General features: G+C 37.1%; 1 pseudogene; it reads left to right on the top strand.

Annotated features, from left to right (window-relative positions):
- LOC103598215 overlaps positions 1-8,250 on the top strand; it is a 66,185-nt pseudogene that overhangs the window by 45,143 nt on the left and 12,792 nt on the right.

The raw sequence follows: 8,250 nt of genomic DNA, 5'->3' as shown, positions 1-8,250 counted from the left end.
ACAAAAAACCAAACAAACAACAACAACAACATCAACAACAAAAAAACAAAAAAAACCGGGGCGGGGGGAGAGGAAGATATAACAACCATAACTTTTTTTTTTGAAGTTCTTACAACAAGAAAATGGAGGGGACACACCTGGGTGGGAGGGGGAAGAGGGAGGAGGGAGGGAGGTTTCGGTGATGGGACACAATAAACAACTACACTGTATATTGACAAAATAAAAATAATAATAAAAAATAATAATAATTCAAAGAGAAGCTAGAGAAAAGGATAATTGAAGTAAAGCAGATTGTATATAATCTTGAGGTCAATATCCACAAAGTTATCCCAGTGATACTGAAAAGAACCTAAATGGGAAGCATAAATTAAATATTAGATTTTTTTGTTTTAAAATTAACAGTCATAATGTACTAAGTTCTCCTTACCTAATACGTTAACTTTTATACAGCAACATTAGGTTTTTTTTAAAAGTTGATGAAGTTGTAATAGGAATACATTGTAACTTTATTTTCACTTTTGACTTGATTTACCCTGATCATATAAAATATAGGCATTATAAAAAGGAAAAAGTGGCCTCTGCCCAAACCCTAGAAATGATCTCCTTTGTACCCAAATAGTGCTGACTGTACTTAGATTGCTGAGATTTAACAGAAGGTAGCACAACATTTCGTTTACACATTAATCATTTTAAAACCTGACATTTGGCTTATTGTAATATTATGACTGCTAAGCAGTAACTAATTACTCTGAGTTCTGAATTCCTTTTATTCCTATAAGTGTGTATAATATGTATATATGTGTATATATTATGTATAAATGTATATATCATGTGTGTGTGTATATGTATTTAGGAAGAATATATATTATACTATGTTAAAGTTAATTAAAATGGAGAACAAGCCTGAAGAATCCCTGAGCAGACAAAGCCAGTTAGGATTTGTGACCTAAATCTTGTTTGATTTGCAAACACAAGCAAAACTTAACTCGAGCTATTTCTTGCAAATGCCTGTGTTAATCTCGACAAATCAGAAGCAGCCAACACACTTGTAATTATATAACAGAGACTTTCCAGTGGGATAGACTAAATAAGGCATCTCTATATCTGTAACCAAATATTTTCTTTGCTTTACTTCTGTGTTGGTCCTATAAATGCATTCCCCTTACATTCCCTCAGTGGAGCTCCTGAACTCCTGGTTTAGAGCTGCTCAATTCATGAATTGTAGTTTGCTCAAATAAACTCTAAAATTTTACTGTGCCAAATTTTATTATTTTTTAAAATTACTTCCATTGCAATCAGCAGGATGGTTCAGATATTTGCTTATTTATTCATCTTAAGAAACACATAAACAGAACCCAACACATGAACATGAGTTTGTTGACAAGATTTTTTTTTTTTTGCAAATGTCGTTTAAAGGTTTCTACTTTCCTTGTATACTGTTTTCAAATACGATTTTTCTAAAGCTGTTAAGAGTACTTATTTACTTTGAACTCATAAGTTATCACCCAAAATATTGGTGTTAAGTGCATGAAGCATAAAATGATTTCAGCTTAGTTAATGTTTTGCCTTATTGTATATGTAGTTCATTACTTTTTTAAATTGTAAATTTTCTTTGTGCTATCACTAAATTGAAATTTTAGAGTGATAATGTAAGAAGAATTAGATAAAATATTATCTTTGTTGCAATTTGAGCAGCTATTGGATGCCATACTCTATTATAGTATTTATTAATCATCCTACATTAACTTATAAAATTTTTGTCTTACAAGCTTCTACTTAAAATTCAAATGCCATCATGGTGAATGAATGTATTGGGCCGACCCCATGGTGCACTCAGGAGAGTGTGGCACTGGGAGCTCAGTGATGCTCCCGCCGCTCCCGCCGAGGGTTCGGATCCTATATAGGAATGGCCGGTGTGCTCACTGGCTGAGCCCGGTACGGGCAACACCACACCAAGGGTTGCGATCCCCTTACCGGTCACGAAAAAAAAAAAAAAGAAAACGCCGCTCCCGCCGAGGGTTCGGATCCTATATAGGAATGGCCGGTGTGCTCACTGGCTGAGCACGGTGCGGGCAACACCACACCAAGGGTTGCGATGCGATCCCCTTACCGGTCAAGAAAAAAAAAAAAAGAAAGGCTGAGCCCGGTACGGGCAACACCACACCAAGGGTTGCGATCCCCTTACCGGTCACGAAAAAAAAAAAAAAGAAAACAATGATGTAATGAGCGGAAAATGAAGGCTCATATTTAATAAAGGAATTCTGTCCTTTCTATTGTATTTTTTGGCATTTGAGAAACATTTTTATCACATTCTTTAAAAAAGAAAGAAGGAAGAAAATGGAAGAAAAAGGAAGTACAGAAAATAAAACAAACTTATATAACACAAAGTAACACTATTAGAAAATGAACATAACATGAATCCTGTTGGAACTAGTCGTCCAGTGAGAAAGTTAAACCTTGACAATAAAAAGGGATGAATGTGTTTCCCACTGTTATGGTAACCATAGCCCAACCTCCAGAGAAAATTCAGGAGAGCGCATAACTTCTGATGTCAATATTTTGGAATCTCTGCTCTGGGTGAGCAGGGACAGGACATTTTGATAAGCCTCAGCTATGTTCTCAATTTCTAAGACATATTGCTAATGAACATTTAGGTTCCACTCAGCATTTTTCAATTAACTTCACATCTTCCAGAATATTTTCATCTCCACTAAAACAAGTATTAGATCTGAGTGTATTCAATGTTTAAGGGTGTTTTAAGACAAATAACAATGACAAATCTTTTTTTTTTCATAGAATGGTCTTTAATTGTTCACTCATTTGGCCTAAGTATCCCAAATTGAAATTACAAAATAATTTTTAAACTTATGACTTGTCTGGCTGAGCCCGTGGTGCACTAGGGAGAGTGCTGCGCTGTGAGTGCAGTTCCCGCCGTGGGTTCGGATCCTATATAAGGATGGCCGGTGTGATGCGCTCACTGGCTGAGCGCAGTGTGGCCAGTCACAAAAAGGACGAAAAAAAAAAAAAAAACTTATGACTTGTCAAAACTCAAATAGAACATTGACCCAGTTAATGTGCAGTATTTTTTCCGGGTTTTATTTTCTACATATATGTCATGTGCATACTAAAAGCATGAATTTTAGAGTCATGAAGACGTGCCGTTGGAACTTTGTCCCACCATTAACAAGCTGTGTAATCTTTGAAGGTTATTAACGTCTGTGAGGTTTAGTTGTCTCATCTTAAAATAGGGATAATGGTAACTGCTATTGCTTATTTCATGTTTCGAGACATAGAGGCATAAAATAAATCACTACAATTTTGTGGTCCGTTCCTTAATTTATATTCATAATTGAGTAGTCGAAGCAATGGTGTCTGTGGCTTGAGGACTTAGAAAGTGATTAACAATCCTTCTGTTAGCTACTTACTGTCAGGGTCTGGGTTTTGATTTTACCCTTCTTCCAAAGTAATAAGTTAGCATGCTGCTGTTTTGTGGTTGCTGGTCAAAGATACCAGACATGGTTCAGAGAGAAAGGAGTCTGTTAGCACAGTAAGTCGCATGAGTTTTATTTTATGTTATTTTTTTTTAAAAGATGACCGGTAAGGGGATCTTAACCCTTGACTGGGTGTTGTCAGCACCACGCTCAGCCAGTGAGCGAACCGGCCATCCCTATATGGGCTCCGAACCCGTGGCCTTGGTGTTATCAGCACCGCACTCTACCGAGTGAGCCACGGGCCGGCCCAGTCGCATGAGTTTTAGGTGGATGCTATGCATGCAGTGAGTTTGTGTTGTAGCTGAGGAATGCTGAGCTCAGGGAATTCACCATTTTTATGGTAAGCAGTAAGCAAACCTGCTCTTTGTCTGGGAGAGACATTACCTCATTTCTCAAGGTTGTTCACTATAAACAACCTTGAGAAATGTCCCAGGTAAGGAACAGTAAGAGCCTTGCATTCTTGGCATAGCCAGCAAGAATGCACAAGGATGCTCAAAGCCCATGGCCAATTGCCTCTTTCAACTCCTACCTATCTCAAAGGTGAGATTGGTATTAAATATAAACTGAAAAGTACTTTGAGGTTTTTGAAAAAAAAAAAAATAGATGCGACAACTCCCTGAATTTAGCATAATGCCTAGAACTGTCAGTGTTTAATGGCTGAATTAAGGAATAAATGAGATGTATGCCCACAAACAATATAATTAGTATATTTATTAAATCAGTTTTGTTGTAATTTATTTTTAAAGTAAAATAAAATAAGAACAATAATTTGTTAATTAGAGCTAAAACACATATGTTGATTATTACTGTATTTTATAAAAACCATGAGATAGCCTAAATTCCTGCTAGGAAATGCAGAGACCTGTCTGTAAGAGAGTATAGTAACAGAAATGAAAAAAAAGGACTTAGGTGTTTAAACAGATAGGTAGCCAGAACTGACAATATGAAAGTAAACATATCCATAATTATTGAGTTCACTTATCATTCTTAACTGCTTTCAACAATTCAAGCTGTTATTTAGAGAAAGCAGTAAATACATTGAGTAACTGAATGAATGTGCTATGTTTAATCTCAAAACCCATAGGGCTACTCTACCAATCAATCTTAATACTGTGAAACTGCCTGTAAAAATCTGCTTTATTGCTTTCGCACTGTGCCACCTGATCTTATCCTCCCTTAGCCAGTTCTCTAGACCATAAGGCAGCTGATTGATCTAACCTCAGTATATTCTTTGGGCAATAATTCTTTTCTTTTTAATTGATTATACAAATTTGTGGCATACACAGTTGAAGACCAATACCTACATACAATATGTGATGGTCAAATCAGGATAATTAGTATATTCATCATCACAAAACATAATTATTCTTTGTGTCCGTTGACCAATTTCTCGCTAACCCCCCTTCTTTTTCCCCTTTTCCACTCTAGTAACTGCAGTTCTGTTCTCTCCTTTTGTAAGTTCAATGTATTATTGTTTTGTTCAATGTGATTGTTTTGTTCTTTCTTTTTATTGAAACAAATTGATTATACATATTTGTGAGGCACAGAGTTGACTTTCAATACTTGTGTACAATTTGTGATGATTAGCCAGGATAATTAACGTATCTTTCATCACAAAACATAATCATTCTTTGTGTCCATTAACCAGTTTCTTGCTAACCCACTTCCCTCCCCCTTTCCCACCTCAAGCAACCACAGTTCCATTCTCCCCTTCTGAAAGTTCAACATATTATTGTGATTACTGTTTCTTTCTTTTGTTTTAAATTTGCTTATTTATTTTTTTTGCTTAACGTAATTTTCTCCAAGCTCATCCATGTTGCTGTGAGGGGAAGAATTTCATTCTTTTTTATGGCCAAGTAGATTCCATTGTGTATATATACATTTTCCTTATCTAGTTGTCTGTCGATGGACATTTAGGTTGGTTCTAACTCTTGGCTATTGTGAATAGAGCTGCAATAAACATGAGAGTGCAGGCATTCTTTTGGCATGATGCATTCCATTCCTTTGGGAATATATCCATTAGTGGGATTGCTGGATTGTATGGTAGATCTATCTATTTGCAGTTGTTTGAGAAGCCTCCATACTGTTTTCCATAATGGCTTTATTAATTTACAGTCCCATCAAAACTATAGAAGTGTTCCCTTTTCTCCACATCCTCACCAGCATTTGTTATTCTCTGTCTTTTTGATTTGATAATGGCTGGTCTAACTGGTGTGAGATGATATCTCAGTGTGGTTTTGATTTGCATTTCCCTGATGATTAGTGATGTTGAACATTTTTTCATGTACCTGTTGGCCATTTGTATGTCTCCTTTGAAAAATGTCTCATCAGCTCCTTTGCCATTTTTAAATTGGATTATTTGTTTTTTCACTATTAAGCTGTTTGAATTCCTTGTATATTCTGGATATTAATCCATCGTTGGATGTATAGTTCGTAAATATTTTCTTCCATTCGGGGGTTATCTTTTCACTCTGTTGATTGTTTCCTTCACTGTGCAGAAGCTTTTTTGTTTGATATAATCCCATTTGTTTATTTTTTATTTGTTGCCTGTGTTTTTGAGGTATTTTTTTAAAAAATTTATTAGCATATTCATTGTTACAAATCATACTTATTCCTTATGCCCCTTATCCAGTCTTTCCCCTCCCCCCTCCCATTCCCCCTTTCACCTCCTCCTTTCCCTTTTCTTCCCCCCTCTGATAACCATAAATTTGTTCTCTCCATCCGTTAGATTAACTGTTCCTCTCTTGGTTTGTTGCCTACATGATCTGCCCAGTACTGAGACAGGTGTGATCAAGTCCTCCCATATTATCATACATCAAATGCTTCTATTACTCTGGAGTGTGCTTTGTGGGGAGAGAGAGAGAGGACCTCTTCTCTTTTTTTTTTTTGGTTTTTTATTTTTGGTCTCTGCTAGGGCCTCTCCTTGTGTCAATGAAATTGAAAGTCTGGCATGCCATGTGCACAGTGGCTGTGACTGCTGATATAGAGACTAGCTGCTTTTGAGGTAGCCATGGCAATTGCGATGACTATGGAGGGCTACCCATGTGGCTATGGAGGGCTACCCATGTGAAAGTGGTGTTTTTGGTGTGCTCTTTACCTGGTTGCAGCTGGGTTCAGCTTCCCCCGGCTCCACACCTCAGACCCCTAGTGGGGTCCCGGGGCAGTGGTGGCAGTTTGCCTACTTGTGGCTGGGTTTGTTTTTGAGATCTTATTCATCAAGTCTTTGGGCAACAATTCTTAACATTGTCTCATCAATTTCCATTCTGCCTCTCTATCATGTGCAAAATGTAAAGGATGTGCTCAGGAGTTCTTGTCACCCTAAGAACAGCAGGGTATAAACTAAATAGTCCACAAAGCCAAAGCAGACATTGCCCTCCTCCCTTGAAGTCCACTGTTACTTTATAAAATCTTCTGACATACTGAATTTCCACTAATTGTATCATAAAACATGAAAATATTTACTATGTTCCCAGTATTTGGAAGGAGAGAAAAAGTTGAGCCTTTAATAGAAGGAAAAGTCTTTTGGATAAAATGATCACACACCCACATGGAGTCACACCCACCCTGAGACTGTCAAAGATGGGCATCAAGGCTGCCTTCTCTTGATCTCCTTCTGTCCTCCCCTCCCTTCTTCAGGATCCCAAAAACTTCATCCCTTCCTACATCTCCTCTCCCTATCCCCATCTCCCCACTTCCTTTTCCTCACTCTTTGGCAGCCTCCCTCTGAATGTAATTAACAGCTCAAGCTAGAGAGAGAAAAGGAAGTGGGGAGGGTGCGGGTGTTCAGGGAGCACTGCAGCCTTTCATATCTTACAGTGGAGAAGAGGGAAAACCAGCCATCTGGTTCAGTCTCAAGGTCAAAATTAACAAGACAAACAAACCTTTCAGTTAATATTGAATATTGAATCCAGTGTGTAATTTTGCTAAAGAGTATTATATATTTTTCTCTCCAACACGTTCTCCTTGTATTATCCTTGCTTGGAGTGGGCCACATCCCCAACAGAAGTATGGGTAACTGTCCTGGATTTGGGGGAGGCAGGGTCTCTTACCAAAAAATACATGTTTATTTTTACATATGATTGGTTCACTAGCAACATCAAATAAAGTTTCCTAATCTGTGATCCATATGAGTATTTGTCAAACCCAGTGATGGGCTTACATCTCAGTTTGCTTTCCAATTGTCATGAAGCAAACAACACTATTGTTAAATTGCTCTGTCTTTATAATCAGTCACGCTAGAGCATATCCCCCTTACTTTTGTTACTATACAAACCTTTTATTATTTGATGTTACTTATCAGTTTCTATCATACATCAAAGGTATGCATAGGCATTATTTATTTATTTATTTTTGTTTTTATTGAATCATAATTGATTATACATATTTTTGGGATTCAGTGTTGACATATGTTGATNTTTGGTGTTTTGTGTCTTCTCGGGAATTTTATATAGAAGATCAAACCAGCCACAACATTGCCTTAAGCCAAAGCCTAATCCAGAGCAAGGAATCTTAGATTTCACCCAGGCTGTCTAATTTGTTGACATAAAGTTGTTCACAATACTTCCTTACACAAGCTCACCTCAGAGATGTGGCAGGGTTGGTTCCAGACCACTGCAATAAAGCAAATGTCACAGTAAAGCAAGTCACATGAATGTTTCAGTCTCCCAGTGTGTATGCAAATTGTGTTTACACTGTACTGTAGTCTAGTAAGTGTGCAATAGCACCGTGTCTAAAAAATATACATACCTTAATTAAAAAA

The sequence above is a fragment of the Galeopterus variegatus genome, unplaced genomic scaffold (assembly GCF_000696425.1).
Source record: "Galeopterus variegatus unplaced genomic scaffold, G_variegatus-3.0.2 Scaffold2531, whole genome shotgun sequence".
NCBI classification, from domain to species: Eukaryota; Metazoa; Chordata; class Mammalia; order Dermoptera; family Cynocephalidae; genus Galeopterus; species Galeopterus variegatus.
Note: the sequence above shows the minus strand (reverse complement) of the source record. Positions and strands in the feature narration are given on the sequence as shown.